This window comes from Pyrus communis, chromosome 9 (assembly GCF_963583255.1).
Source record: "Pyrus communis chromosome 9, drPyrComm1.1, whole genome shotgun sequence".
Lineage (NCBI taxonomy): Eukaryota > Viridiplantae > Streptophyta > Magnoliopsida > Rosales > Rosaceae > Pyrus > Pyrus communis.
This window is the reverse complement of record NC_084811.1, coordinates 9,367,202-9,382,540: the sequence shown is the minus strand read 5'-3', so window position 1 is coordinate 9,382,540 and position 15,339 is coordinate 9,367,202. Positions and strand designations below refer to the sequence as shown.

Genomic DNA, 15,339 nt, shown 5'->3' with positions numbered 1-15,339 from the left:
CTTCCATAGGTGGTTCAGCCTGGTTAATCCATGTTGGAGGACCACACTATCGGGCGCTTGCCTATGGTTCTGCTTGGTTAATCCACATTGGAAGACCATACTCATTCTAAGGGTGACTCTGCCTAGTTAATCCACATTCGGGGGCCACTGCCTACTTGGTCACACTATATCCATAGGTGGTCCTGCTTGGTTAATCTGCATTGGGCGACCACGCTATCAGATGGATGCCTATAATTCAACTTGGTTAATTCACATTGGGGAGCATACACATCTTGAGCGGGGTTTCATTGAGTAGTCTAGAATACCTCTTTTCATTCGGTTCCATTGAGTTGGTCTAGAACTAGATCTCTAGAAATCTTTTATGGTTCCTCTGTATTGCTCTAGCCTTAATTTTCTGCAAACAGTTGTAACTTGTTTGCATTGATAAATTATGGATGACATTAATATTGTTTACTGTCTAAAAGGATTTCGTTGTTGGTTTTTTTTGGAACCTTGTACTCTTAAATTCGCCCCTCTCCTAACAATTTCTGACTTCACCACTATTTGCAACAGTTGCCAGCAATAGCACTAGTCTTGGCACTACTTGACTTCCAATTCTTTAATGGACACTCAGAAACCACTTTCCAAAATTGTTGAATATTTGGTTTCTCCACTATAAATATTCCAACACTCACAAAAGGTTTCATAATTGTTTGAATTTTCTGTCATTCCCACTCAAATTTTTCCAACACTACCACAAAGAAGGTTTTTTTTTTTCTTTTTTTTTTTTCTCTTTCTTTCATCGACTAATTTTGTCTTCCAAAACCTTGCTAGACACTCTGGTCATTAAAATCTTGTTTCTTATGCCTTTTTAATCCCCATTGATTGCAAAAATATTTTGGTATTTATGTTTGCACTCAAATGCATCAATATATTTACCTGATTAGCTAGTTTGTACCCAAATTGAAAAATTGGTTTCCCAATCACCAGATATGCTAACAACAAAATGTACCCAATGCAATAAGATTGTACCCCACGCCTGGCCTTTTAGGCCTCATATAGGGGAAAAACACTTATTCAAGCATTTTTACAAACACTTGTTCATACCAAAAGTTTTCATAAACAAAAATACAAGCTAAAACGAAATGCTCGCATATTCAAATACAAATCTTCAAAATGAATGCTCGTGGGGTAAATATGAGTATGACTCAAAATTCGGAGAAATATGAATTGACTATACATATCCACAATAATATTAATGAATTTGAATGCGAAGGTAAAAATCAGAAATGGAATAGCTTGAATTGGGTGACTGAAATCTGGGAGTTCATTTACAGTCATTTCCAATTATTTTGCCTGTGATAATGAGTGATATGAGAGAGATTTGTAAATTAATTTTTTTTATAAATAAAAGAAAAATCTAACATGGAAATATGTGAATAGTAAAATGCTGATGTGTACATAGTCCAACGACTATGATCAAAAACTGAAATTCAAAAAAAATTCAATCATAGAGAATTGGTGATTAGAGATTAAAATCTAATTTCTCCATTAGTTTAGTTAATGGGACCAATCAAATATTATAGGGTCCTAATATTATATCAGATGTCAAAAGTTGAGTGGAAATTTGATATGCTCACAACGGAAAGAGATCCTCTTCGGATCCTTTTTATTGTCCACAAGAAACGCTGCATTCTCCAAACTGTTGGCTCAGGTTATCAAACTCAAGGCTCACCACCCTGATTATCCGATCAAATCTATTTGATTGGATAATGCTGGAGAATTCACATCTAAAACTTTTGATGACTATTGCATGTCGGTTGAGGTTGAAGTTGAACTTCTCGTACCCCATGTTCACACCCAGAACGGTCTGGCAGAGGCTTTCATTAAGTGCTTACAAATGAGTGCTCGATCGTTGGTCATATGTACCAAGCTCCCGATTGTTGCTTGGGGCCATGCAATATTGCACGCAACAAAGTTGGTCCTCCTGAGGCCTATTGCGACACGACCATTTAGTGCCCTTTAGTTGGTTACTAGATATGAACCCAACATATTGCATTTGTGCGTTTTTGGTTGTGCAATATATGTGCCGATTTCACCGCCTACATACAAAAATGAGGCCTCAATGAAAGATGGGAATCTATGTCGAATATGATTCTCCTTCGATTATTCGTTACTTAGAACCTTTGACAGGTAATCTGTTTACCGCACGTTTTGCAAATTGTCACTTCTATGAGACAGTCTTCCCGTCATTAAGGGGAGATAAAAATGTCAATGTTCATGAAGAACGACGTAAATTATCGTGGACGACTCCCACTTTGTCTCATTTAGATCCTTGTACCGCTCAGTCTGAAACTGAAGTGCAGCGTATATTAAATCTCCAAAGTATAGCTCGAAGCATGCCAAATGTTTTCACCGATCTAGCGCAAGTGACAAGATCACATATTCCAGGTGCGAATACGCCTGCAAAGATGGGTGTACCAAATGTATGATGGACTTCCTTCCTAAAGGCCTAGGGTGCCAATCTTGGTGATCCACATACATTAGTGGCTAGTCAATCATCTGCCCATACACAAAAGCATGGCAAACCCCCTGGTTCAAAGGATTCACACCCCCGGAAGAGGAAATCTAGGGCACAAGGTCCCGAAGAGCCTACTATGAATCCGACTATCACTTACTCATTCTATCTAACTCATGAGGAAATTCTAGATTATGGAAGCGTCCTTGAAGAGACGAATCCTTCTCCCGAGAATCGTGAGATTTTGGTCTATTATGCTAGCTTAGATGATGTGTGGCGTAGAAATGAGATGATTGTCGACGATGCATTAGTATATGCAGTAGCTACTGAGATCATGTTGAGCTATGACGTTGAACCACGTTTCATTGATGAATGTCAACGTAGAACTAATTGGTCAAACTGGAAACAAGTAATCCAAGTCGAACTCGATTCGCTTGTGAAACATAAGGTGTTTGGACCTGTAGCTCCTACTCCTCCACATATGAAACCCGTTGGTTACAGGTGCGTTTTCGTTCGAAAACGTAATGAAAAGAACAAAATTGTACGTTACAAAGCTCGTCTTATTGCACAAGGCTTCTCACAACGCCTCAGGATTGACTATGATGAAACTTATTCACCCGTTAAGGATGTGATTACTTTTCGCTACCTTATCAGTTTGGTAGTTTCCGAAAAACTGAGTATACAGCTGATGGACATAGTAATTACGTATCTCTATGTGGATCTTGATACGGAAATTTATATGAAAGTTGCCAAAAGACTTACATTGACGGGTTTAAATATTTCCAAACCCCGAAATACACTCTCAATTCGGCTGAGGCATGCATTCTACGGTTTGAAACAATCCGGAAGAATGTGGTATAATCGTTTGAGTGAGTATTTGACTAGTCAGGGATATGTGAACAACGAACTATGCCCTTGTGTGTTCATTAAGAAGTCACATTCCGAATTTGCGATTGTTGCAGTATATGTCGATGACATGAATCTCATCGGAACTCCTAAAGAGCTAGTAAGAACTGCCATGCACTTGAAGTCAGAATTTGAGATGAAAAATTTAGGTAAGACTCGATACTGTCTCGGTCTCGAGATAGAGCACTATTCGGATGAATCATAATACATAAATTGAACTACACCAGAAAGTGTTGTGCTACTTTAATAAGGATAAACCGAAGCCTTTGAGTACTCCTATGATCGTTCGATCGCTAGATGCAAAACGAGATCCCTTATGTCCAAAGGGAGATGATGATGAGATTTTGGAGCCTAAAGTTCCTTATCTAAGTGCAATAGGCACTTTATTGTACTTAGCTCAATGCACTAGACCCGACATCTTCTTCGCTGTTAATCTTTTGGCAAGATACAGTATTACACCTACACGCAAACACTGGACTGGCATGAAAGACATCTTTCGTTACCTTAAGGGTAACTATGGATTTGGGCTTGTTCTATCCCTACGGATCCTCAAGTGATGTTGCACCCTCTGTTTCTCAAGTCAATTCTCGCCTTATTGGTTATGTTGACGCATGATACTTATTTGATCTGCATAAGGCGCGTTCTCAAATGGGTTATGTTTTTATCGTTGGAGGCACCGCAATATCTTGGAGGTCAACTAAACAGACCTTAGTTGCCACTTCGTCTAACCATACTGAAATTCTCACCTTACATGAAGCAACTCGGGAATGCTTTTGGTTAAGAGCAGTAGTGGGCCATATTCGAAGCCATTGATGTCCCTACGACGATCTTTAAAGACAACGCAGCATGCATCGAACAACTCAAGAATGGTTATATCAAAGGAGACAACATCAAGCACATTGCGCCGAAGTTCTTCTTTTCACATCAACAACAAGAGCATCAGAAGATTGAAGTCATGCAAATCCGTTCACAAGACAATTTGACCGACCTCTTCACCAAATCACTGCCAAAGATGGCGTTTCAGAAGCTTGTTCATGGAATTGGTATGCATAAACTTTCTGAGTTGTAACATTGCTATTTTTCTTTGGAATTATGTCAAACTTAAGGGGAGTATCCTAAAGAATACTTGCTTGATCTTAATGTACTCTTTTTCCCTACGATTAGGAGCATTTTTTCCACTGGGTTTTTGCTACCTAACTAGGTTTTAACGAGGCACCCACCTTGCGCTGGTCATATCCTTAATGACGTCCCGTAGACGTTTCTTTTGACTTTGCATTTCTCACACATATTGTCACGCCCTTATCCAGACATACGTCCAGGATCGACACGTGACGTCACCAAATACCCGTATATCTAATATATCCCGCCTTCTGAATATATACAAAGTATCATTCAAGATCCAGGTGCATAATAATTTTTCGTATACTTTATGGCTGCATCTAAACTCTTCGTTAGACTGCCTACGTACCCTCATTAGGGATGAAGCCATTCGTAGTTCAACTTCTCTATAACTCGACATATAACACGATTCGTTCAAGCCAAAAAGGCATAACATTCCTCAATCAAACATTTGGACTTGACAAGCATGAATTATTCAATTCAAGCTACATAATAACCCACATGATAATCAAGGTTTCTATTTCATCCATCATATACATCATTATGTTTCAACATAATCGTGCAGGCGGTGATCACCCAACGCGAATATACCAGGCATGATCAACCCTGAATACGTAGGGTTCCCCATCACGGATATACTAAGCAGGACCATCTATATACCTCTGCTACATGGTGCAATAACTTCAACACACAACTTAACCACATCTCAACCTCTATGAGTTTCAACATAGTCATCTACACCATCAATTTCTCAAGGCTATCACTAATATGTCACACAAGCATATAGGTGCTACAACATACTTCAAATAGGATTCTAGGATAACCTTATCATAAAAATAATCATACACATCAATCACAGTACTAAAAGATAATTAAACTCAAATATATCACAACCGTCATCAGTACACAAGCCAATTCATGTTTAATAACAAAGTCTATGGCTAATATATAAAATCACATTTCAATAGAAATCCTATTTATAAGACCAAGACATGTTCACATACGATATTAATAAAAGAAAATAAGTTAATATCCATATCTCAAATACTCAAGTCACTCTCTAACCAATGTAAGCCCACTAGACTTCAATCCCCCGTAGTACTAATTTTTGTATTTAGAATGTTTCGAGACATGTTGACCAAAAGTCAATTCTCGATCAACAGTAGGATCCACAACGCTACAAAATTTGATCCAGAAGATCCGTACATCATAATCTAGATCCATAACTTCCTAAGGTCCACATTATTCTCAAAGAACAACATACTAAAATCTCATCGCAATCCGACAATCGGATCTCGGCCAATTACTAAAGTTAGGTGGCGATCAACAATTTATTTTACAAACGTAGAAATCCAATTCGGGAAGATCCGTACGTCGAATTACCGATCCATAAGTTCCTAACATCCTTAAATATTACTTATTATAATGTCTTAAAGTTTGGTGACGATCCAATGGTCGGATCATCGGTTCATATTTTGACCTATCCATGTATCGAAATGAAGATAAGTCCAGACAATCAATTTACGTCGTACGGATATCAAACATGAACTCATGGCATCTAAAAGTGCTTAAAAATACATCATCGGCCCACAGGCCACGCACCGCCGCATGCGTCGCCACGGGTGGCGGTCGGTCGCCCCAACTTGCCAGAAAATTCAACTATTTAAAAAAAATCTCAAAAATTACAGAATTGAAGATCTCAAATAGTAGAGTAAACTTAATACCTGTGGCCAAATCCAATTTGGCCTAGAAAGACTCCAATTTTGCTAAACCATACGGAAACCCTAGAATGGGTGTGTTCGATTCGACCTCCAAACTTGCTCCGACGCTTCCATCACTACTTGGGCTTTGTTCCTTGTCTCAAGAGGATTCTATGGGTGTTGGTGATCAAAGGAATTTGATTCAAATTTACTCGCTCGAAGACGAAGAACTCCCGCGGCACCCATTAGGATTTTTGTACCAAAATACCATCAAATTTCTTCAAATTTTTGGTGAAACAGGAAGAGGTAGGGCTAAGGTGATGATTGGGAATGGTTTATAGGTCCAACTCATCGGAAAATTGGACGAAAAACGGCAAGGAACTGCCGAAATTTCACACCGGTTCGAAACCGGGTCGCACGCATGGGTAACGGGTCTGCTTGGTTGGGTGCTTCGCACCCTTCTTTTCCCCTCCTTTCCTGCTCTCCCGTTGGTCATCTCTCACCAACTTCTTCCTGATTGGGAAAAAGCCCTTTCCTTCCTCTATCCCATTTGGGCAGCAGCCCTCCCCTTTTGATCTCTTCTATTTTTTTTTTCTTCTCTCATTCCTGATTGGTCAATTCCCTTTAACTCATATAAATATGGTTGGCCTCTTTCCCACAAGATGGGAATTTAAAATAAATTTAAAAACTATCGTTTAACATCATAACTTCAAAGGTCCATAATTATACCGTTAAAACCTGGACTCGCAATCTACTTTCGCCTATGCGTTTGTGATCTCAAAATCTATTCAACAATATAAATTGTGACCTCAAATGGTCTACAGATTTTAAATAATTAATTTCCCAAAAATAATATAAAGCTCTATAATACCAATACGTAACTTATAATAATGAAATCCAGGAACAAGATTTCACACATATTTCCTTTGACTATGGATTTTGTCCCTACTTGAGTTTTTGCCATAGCCTTAGGGGTTTTTAGTGAGACTTACTGATGCAAGTTCCTACCTTATTGAGAATAAGCGTTGTTCCTTAGAATCAATGCTGATGAGTCGACTTCCTCAACTTCTGCATGATGCTAAATCTACCTTGAGTATTTACACACTCAAGGGGGAGTGTTGTAAACTTTCCTAATTTAAGTGTGATTGTGTAAATCATAGATTAAATTTGATTCTAGTTATCATTTCCTATTACAATTTGTATTCCTTGGGAATGAAAGAATTTCTTTTCTCCTTTTTACTACTATAAATAAAGGATGTAGGAAGGATAACATACACATTCCTCTACAATTCTATAAACACATCTCTCTCAATCTCTCTACCCTTGCCGCCGGCCCCCTTAACCTTGTCAGATAAAATAGGCTACAACATGCATTTTATTATTCACCTTCTTACTCTTAAAAATATTGCATTATTTGTCAATTTTTAACCTTTGACATTTTAATTTTCAAACAATTGGAATTATGAAATAAAAATATTTTTTTTTACAAGCGATATTATTTATACTGATAGAGTGGGGTGGTCTATGTGACATCCCGTCCCGGGATTATTAAAACGTACGTGTGAAATTACAATTTTACCCCTAGTGTGTTTTTCGTCAAGTTGTGGGGTTGTTTTGTGTGTTGTGGCATGTGTTGGGCCACACACACACACCTGCACACTCTCTGTCCTTCCCTTTCCCTCTGTCTCTCTCTCCTTCTGTCTTCTCCCTCTTCCCCGAGTCCTCTATCCTTCTTCTTCTTCCAAAAACGTACGGACCAACACACATACCCCTCAAACTGTGGTAGATCGAGGAAACCAAGGACACATTTGAGCTCGTGAGGTCGAGGGGAACACAATCGTAGCATTTTCAGGTGAGAAACACATAGTTTTCACGTCAATTCGACGATGTCCGTTTTGAGTACTGTTCATGCAAAATTTATACGTTGAGTTTTTGAACTTTTGAAGCTTATAGATGTGTTGGTGAGGTCCCAAGGAGCCTCGGAGTGCTTCGTTGGACAAAATTGGACGTCGGGATCGTCCTGTTCTAAGTTGGCCGGTTTTGGAGAAATTGCACAGGTATAATCTCTTAGTTTTAGCCCTTAAAACTTGTTGGGACATGTTCTACTAGTCTAGGGCTTTCATTTGGTCCAAGAATCACGAAAAACGGTCGAGAAACGAGCGAGAAAACCCTAGTTGCAGGTTTTCCCAGTTTCCGGCGCCGGCGACGTCGCCGGCGTTCGAATGAAGAAGGCGACGGAATATTCCGTCAATTCTGACGGAATATTCCTAACGCCGTTAACGGATCCGGTTAGATTTAACAGAATATTCCGTCAGTTTGACGGAATATTCCTGACGGCGTCTGTTGACACCGTCAGTGTGCCTGGCACGTGGCCGCGCGTAGGTCCGTGCCTGTGCTGGCGCGTGGGGGCGTGTGTGGGGTCCAAAAATTATTTTAAAAATATGGTTGTGATCCTGAGGTTGTGTAGAGCACGTGGGTATATTCATTTGTCCATTTTGAGCAATGTATGAGAAGTTATTACGAGAAACGGGTTATGTGCTTTAAAGTTAACGTTTTTATAGTTGTTTCGCATTTAGGTGACACGTACCCCGAGGACGAGCGTGCACACGCGAGGCAGGGGGGCTACGACCCTTCTACATACCAGTGAGTGGGCTTTTGTTTTCCGTATATACCTATATACATATTAATTCCCAGAAATTAGTATAAATGCTTCGTTATATGCCATTTCTTTTATATAATTGGTGGCTATGCATGAGTAGTGGCATATACGTTTAACTATATATTCAATTATGCATATGTCATATATATTTATGTGTTGGTGCTGTGGAGGCATAGGTAAGTGCCAGGTAAACGTTATTTAACGATTGCATTAAATAGTGGTTAGAGATGATTAGAGAGCTCATAACCTGCACCCCCGGTGTTAGTGCTCCCGCCCAGAGTAGGGCACAGTCCTTCACGTGATGTTCACCTCCCGCACCACACGCTCAGCTTGGATCCAAGTTAGGTGCATAGGCCTGTCGTACAGACCACATTAGGTGGTTCCGACTCGTAGGTGACCCGCGATTATTCGCACAGCCTTCACGTGATCGTAGCACTAGAGCGTATATATATATGTTGCACCCAGGCCTGTCGTACAGACCACTTTGAGTGGTTCCGACTCGTGGGCAGGTTCAGTTATTGAGTTGAGATTTGAGCTCTAGATGCAGCCGTACAGGTCACGTTAGGTGACTCCGGCTGCCAGAAGTTATGATGTTGATATGATTTATACCTGGGCACTTACATTCATTATGAGGCTTTGGCATGGCATATCTTGAGCATGATTGGCATACCCTTGAGCATGTTGGCATATTTATACATACGTATATATGTTTATTTTCTGGGAAGTATACAGGTTTTACGGTGAGGGGTTAGAAAGTATTTTATAAATGGTTTTCGAAAGCTTTGTTTTTGCCCACTCACGCTTTTGTTTTGCGCCCCTCCAGGTTCTAGTTGCTTAGCCGTTGCGGTGGTTTCCTTTGAGAGCTTTTCGGCGTTCTGACAGACACTCCACATTGTAGGGTCGCCTTCGGGCGTACTACTGTTGTCGTTTTATTTGGACTGCTATAGACCTGCTCTGAATTTGTATAGCACTAAGTCGCACTTATTCTAGTACTTGTATGCTAGTTTTTAATTATTCGTACTTTTATATTACTGCTTACTAGCTTCCGCACGTGCACATGGCTACGTCACCTTTGTGTGACGGCCAGCACGCTCCGATCTCGGTCGGGGTGTGTCAGTTTGGTATCAGAGCCTAGGTTTGGCAGTCCTGTGTCCTTGTGAGTATTCTAATAATTTTGGTGTCTTTTGTCAGAACTATGCCGCCTCGTCGGGAACCCCGTCGCTCTTCTGAGCCTATGTTCCCCGATATTACTCAGTTGGGGGAAGCTTTTGCTACAGCCCTTCAGGCAGTGATGCGCCCTCCCCAGAGGACTCCTCTGGAGACTATGTACAATTTGAAGCTGGATAAGTTTAAGGGCAGTGAGGGACCCGAGAGCGCAGAGCGCTGGCTAGAACATATAGAGAAGACTTTCCGGGTGCTGCATAACCAGGGGAACTTGCCTATGGAGAGGTGGGTCGAGACGACCGCTTGGTTTCTAGATACGGAGTCGGCAGCTTGGTGGGAGCAGGAGCTTCGTAGGTTGACTCCGGATCAGAGGATTGATTGGAACGTTTTTACGGGGTTGTTTAGGAGAAGGTATGTGCCCCCTGAGTATATTGACCGTAAGAAACAGGAGTTTTCCGAGTTAAAACAGCGGAAGATGTCAGCGAATGAGTACTACCGTAAGTTTACGGACTTGTCTCGTTACCATCCTGATGTTGCTGGTAATCCAGCGGAGATGCTTCGTCTTTTCCGTCTGGGCACCAGGAAGAAGTGGCGTTCTATGGCGTCTACTGTCCACAGCGAGACTTATCGGGACTTCTATGAGATACTGTTGAGGATCGAGGACTCCGAGAATATGTCTAGCGATACTGATGAAGAGAAGGACGGCAACCAGAAGAAAGATGACAAAGGCAAGGGTCAGACATCGCTCGGGCCCCGTCAGACTCAGAACTTCAAGAGAGGTGGAGCTAGTTCTAGTTCTTCGAGTGGTGGTTTCAGTGCCACTGGACAGGGTCGAGGAGGCAGATTTTCTGGTGGCGCTAGAGGCCAGAGGCAGGGCGATGGTGGTCGAGGCAGAGCCCCTATTTGCCGCAGGTGTAACAACCGGCATTTCGGTGAGTGTAGACGTGGTAGCAACGGTTGCTTCACGTGTGGACAGGTGGGACATAGAGCGGCGAATTGTCCCCAGGGTCAGCAGCAGCAGAAACCGCAGCAGACCTTTATGCCACCACCTGCACCACTCCAGCAGATTCAGGGTACTAGTAGCTACGGCCAGACAAGTCGAGGTGGTGCTTACCACTATCAGGGAGATGCTGTCCCTTATGCTCCGGGGCAGTATCAGTATCCCCAGGATCCCTATTCCCAGGGTGGCTATCCCCAGTATTCAGGCGGCTATATGCCGTATCCTCCAGCTCCAGCGGGTGGTTCACAGTGGTATCAGGGAGGACAGTATCAGCAGGGGGAGATTGCCACTAGCAGTGCAGGGTCTTCGAGACAGTCGGGCCAACCCAGTCAGGGGCGTGGTACGCAGGGACGCGGCGTTCAGGCGAGCAGAGGCCGCGGCGGGCGTCAGCAGGGACAGGGGCGTCTTCACAATATTTCTCTGCAGGACGCTCAGAACAACCCGGACTTGATTATGGGTACGTTGAACATTCTTGGTTGTTTTGCTAGAGTCTTGATTGATTGTGGAGCTACACATTCCGTAATTTCTCATACGTTTGCTCAAGTGACGCAACCTCGCCCCACACTTCTAGGGTATGATTTAGAATTTGTTATGCCTAGAGGAGAGAGTTGCGTTGTAGATTGTGTGTACCCAGGATGTCCAGTGATCGTAGAGGGTGTCGCTCTGTCAGCCGATCTTATCTCGTTAGATATTGTGGACTTTGATGTGATTCTGGGCACGGATTGGTTGCACTTATATCGTGCCAACATTGACTGTTACGGGAAAGTAGTTACGTTTCACCGACCGGGACTACCTGTGGTTACTTTTGTGGGTGAGCAGAGTGGGGTGAGATATGGCGTTATTTCGGCGCTGCGAGCGAAAAAGTTGTTAACTAAGGGTTGTCAGGGGTATCTGGCTCACGTGGTACTAGATGAAGCTGTTCCTAGCAAGGTTGAGGATGTGAGGGTGGTCAGACACTTCCCTGATGTATTCCCCGAGGATTTACCTGGTTTACCCCCAGACCGAGATGTGGAGTTCACTATCGAGTTGCTTCCAGGTACTAATCCTATTTCTTTAACTCCTTATCGTATGGCTCCCGCGGAGTTAAGGGAATTGAAGGTTCAGCTCCAAGAGTTAGTGGATAAGGGATTTATTCAGCCTAGTACTTCGCCTTGGGGCGCTCCAGTGTTGTTTGTGAGGAAGAAAGATGGAACTTTGAGGCTGTGCATCGACTACAGGCAACTCAATCGGGTGACAATTAAAAACCGTTATCCCTTGCCGCGTATCGATGATTTGTTCGATCAGCTGAGAGGTGCTTGTGTGTTTTCTAAGATAGACTTGAGGTCTGGTTACTATCAGCTGAAGATCAGTAGGGATGATGTCCCTAAGACGGCATTCAGGACTCGTTACGGTCATTACGAGTTTCTGGTTATGCCATTTGGGTTGACGAATGCACCAGCTGCCTTTATGGATTTGATGAACCGAGTATTCCAGCCTTACTTGGATAGGTTCGTTATTGTCTTCATCGACGATATTCTGGTGTATTCTAAGTCGAAGGCGGAGCATGTTCGACATCTTACTTTGGTGTTGAAGAGGTTGAGGGAACACCAGTTGTATGCTAAGTTTAGCAAGTGCCAGTTCTGGTTAGACCAAGTTGCGTTCTTGGGGCACGTCATTTCTGCTCAAGGTATTTTGGTTGACCCTCAGAAGGTTGCAGCGGTAGAGAGCTGGGAACAACCGCGAACCGTCACCGAGGTGAGAAGTTTCCTTGGTTTGGCAGGGTATTATCGGAGATTCGTTAAGGATTTCTCGGTGATTGCCTTACCACTGACGAGGTTAACGAGGAAGGATGTTAAATTTGAGTGGGATAATAGGTGTGAGCAGAGTTTCCAACAATTGAAGCATTGTCTCACTCATGCACCTGTTTTGGCACTCCCAGACGATAGTGGCGATTTCGAGGTTTATAGCGATGCTTCCTTGAGTGGTCTGGGATGTGTATTGATGCAGCATGGTAGGGTGATTGCTTATGCTTCGCGGCAGTTGAAACCTCATGAGTCGAATTACCCTACACATGATTTGGAGTTGGCTGCTATCATTTTTGCGTTGAAGTTGTGGAGGCACTATCTTTACGGAGAAAAGTGCAGGATCTTTACAGATCACAAGAGTCTCCAGTATCTCTTTACTCAGAAGGAACTTAATCTTCGTCAGCGGGGGTGGTTGGAGTTGCTCAGCGATTACGATTGCACGATTGATTATCATCCTGGTCGTGCGAACGTAGTGGCTGATGCACTTAGCAGGAAGTCACAGGGCCGTATTAATGCGTTGTACGCTAGTCGTGCTCCTCTTTTGGTGGACTTGCGTACTACGGGAGTAAGGCTAGAAGCCGAAGATCGAGATGTGGCCTTACTTGCTAATTTCCAAGTTAGGCCGATACTTGTTGATCGGGTACTTGAAGCCCAAGTGGCTGATCAGGAGACTCAAGAACTTATCCAAGCTCGAAATCAAGGAAGGAGGCGAGACCTCAGAGTTCGGGATTCGGATGGCATGTTGATGCTAGAAGGTAGAATGTTCGTGCCTAATAGTATGGAGTTGAAGAAAGAAATTCTCGATGAAGCACATATCTCGGCTTACGCCATGCATCCAGGAGCTACAAAAATGTATCATACCATTCGACCATTTTACTATTGGCCGGGTATGAAGAGGGAGATAGCCGAGTATGTGAGCAGGTGTGCTGTTTGTCAGCAAGTTAAAGCGGAAAGAAAGAAGCCGTTTGGGTTGTTACAGCCACTTCCCGTTCCGGAGTGGAAATGGGAAAATATCACCATGGATTTTGTGTACAAGTTGCCGCGTACACAAAATGGCTTTGACGGCATTTGGGTGATCGTTGATCGACTCACTAAGTCGGCTCATTTTTATTCCGGTAAGAGAGAAGTATTCTTTGAGCCGGTTAGCGGAGTTGTTCATCTCAAAGGTTGTGAAGTATCATGGTGTTCCGGTGAGTATTATCTCGGATCGTGATCCACGTTTTACATCGAAGTTTTGGGTAGCTTTCCAGGAAGCTTTAGGCACGAGATTACTTTACAGTACGGCGTATCATCCACAGACAGACGGACAGTCAGAGAGGACTATTCAGACTTTGGAGGATATGTTGCGAGCTTCGGTGTTGCAGTTTGGTGATGCTTGGCACCAGCGGTTAGATTTGATGGAATTTGCTTACAACAACAGTTTTCATTCGAGCATTGGCATGGCGCCATTTGAGGCCTTGTATGGCAGAGCTTGTCGCACACCGTTGTGTTGGTCAGAGGTTGGCGAGAGAGTCTTAGTGGGTCCAGAGATCGTCGAGGAGACTACTCAGAATGTTCAGGTGATTAAGTCTAACCTGAAAGCAGCTCAGGACAGGCAGAAGAGTCTAGCGGATCGGCATGCTACGGACAGAACATATGAGGTCGGAGATTGGGTATTTCTGAAGCTTTCACCGTGGAGAGGTGTTGTGCGGTTCGGAAAGAAGGGGAAGTTGAGTCCCAGGTACATCGGACCATACATGGTCACCGAACGAGTTGGTGAGGTAGCTTACAGGTTGGAGTTGCCTCCGGAGTTGGCGAGAGTGCATAATGTTTTTCACGTGTCTATGCTCCGACACTATGTTGCTGATCCATCTCACGTGATACCTCCTCAACCGCTTGAGATTAACCCAGATTTGACGTACGACGAGGAGCCGGTGACGATACTAGATTGGAAAGAGAAGGTTCTGAGGAACAAGACAGTGAATTTAGTGAAGGTTTTGTGGAGGAACCATTCAGTTGAGGAAGCAACGTGGGAGACAGAAGATCGAATGAGGGATTTGTATCCTCGTTTGTTCTTTGACCACTAGGGGCTGTTACTTGGTTGTTTTGAATTTCGGGACGAAATTCTATTAAGGTGGGAAGGTTGTGACATCCCGTCCCGGGATTATTAAAACGTACGTGTGAAATTACAATTTTACCCCTAGTGTGTTTTTCGTCAAGTTGTGGGGTTGTTTTGTGTGTTGTGGCATGTGTTGGGCCACACACACACACCTGCACACTCTCTGTCCTTCCCTTTCCCTCTGTCTCTCTCTCCTTCTGTCTTCTCCCTCTTCCCCGAGTCCTCTATCCTTCTTCTTCTTCCAAAAACGTACGGACCAACACACATACCCCTCAAACTGTGGTAGATCGAGGAAACCAAGGACACATTTGAGCTCGTGAGGTCGAGGGGAACACAATCGTAGCATTTTCCGGTGAGAAACACATAGTTTTCACGTCGATTCGACGATGTCCGTTTTGAGTACTGTTCATGC

General features: G+C 43.1%; 1 pseudogene; it reads left to right on the top strand.

Annotated features, from left to right (window-relative positions):
• The first annotated feature begins 2,111 nt into the window (after nt 1-2,111).
• On the top strand, nt 2,112-14,868 carry LOC137744348 (uncharacterized; annotated as a pseudogene).
• Nucleotides 14,869-15,339: the final 471 nt, after the last annotated feature.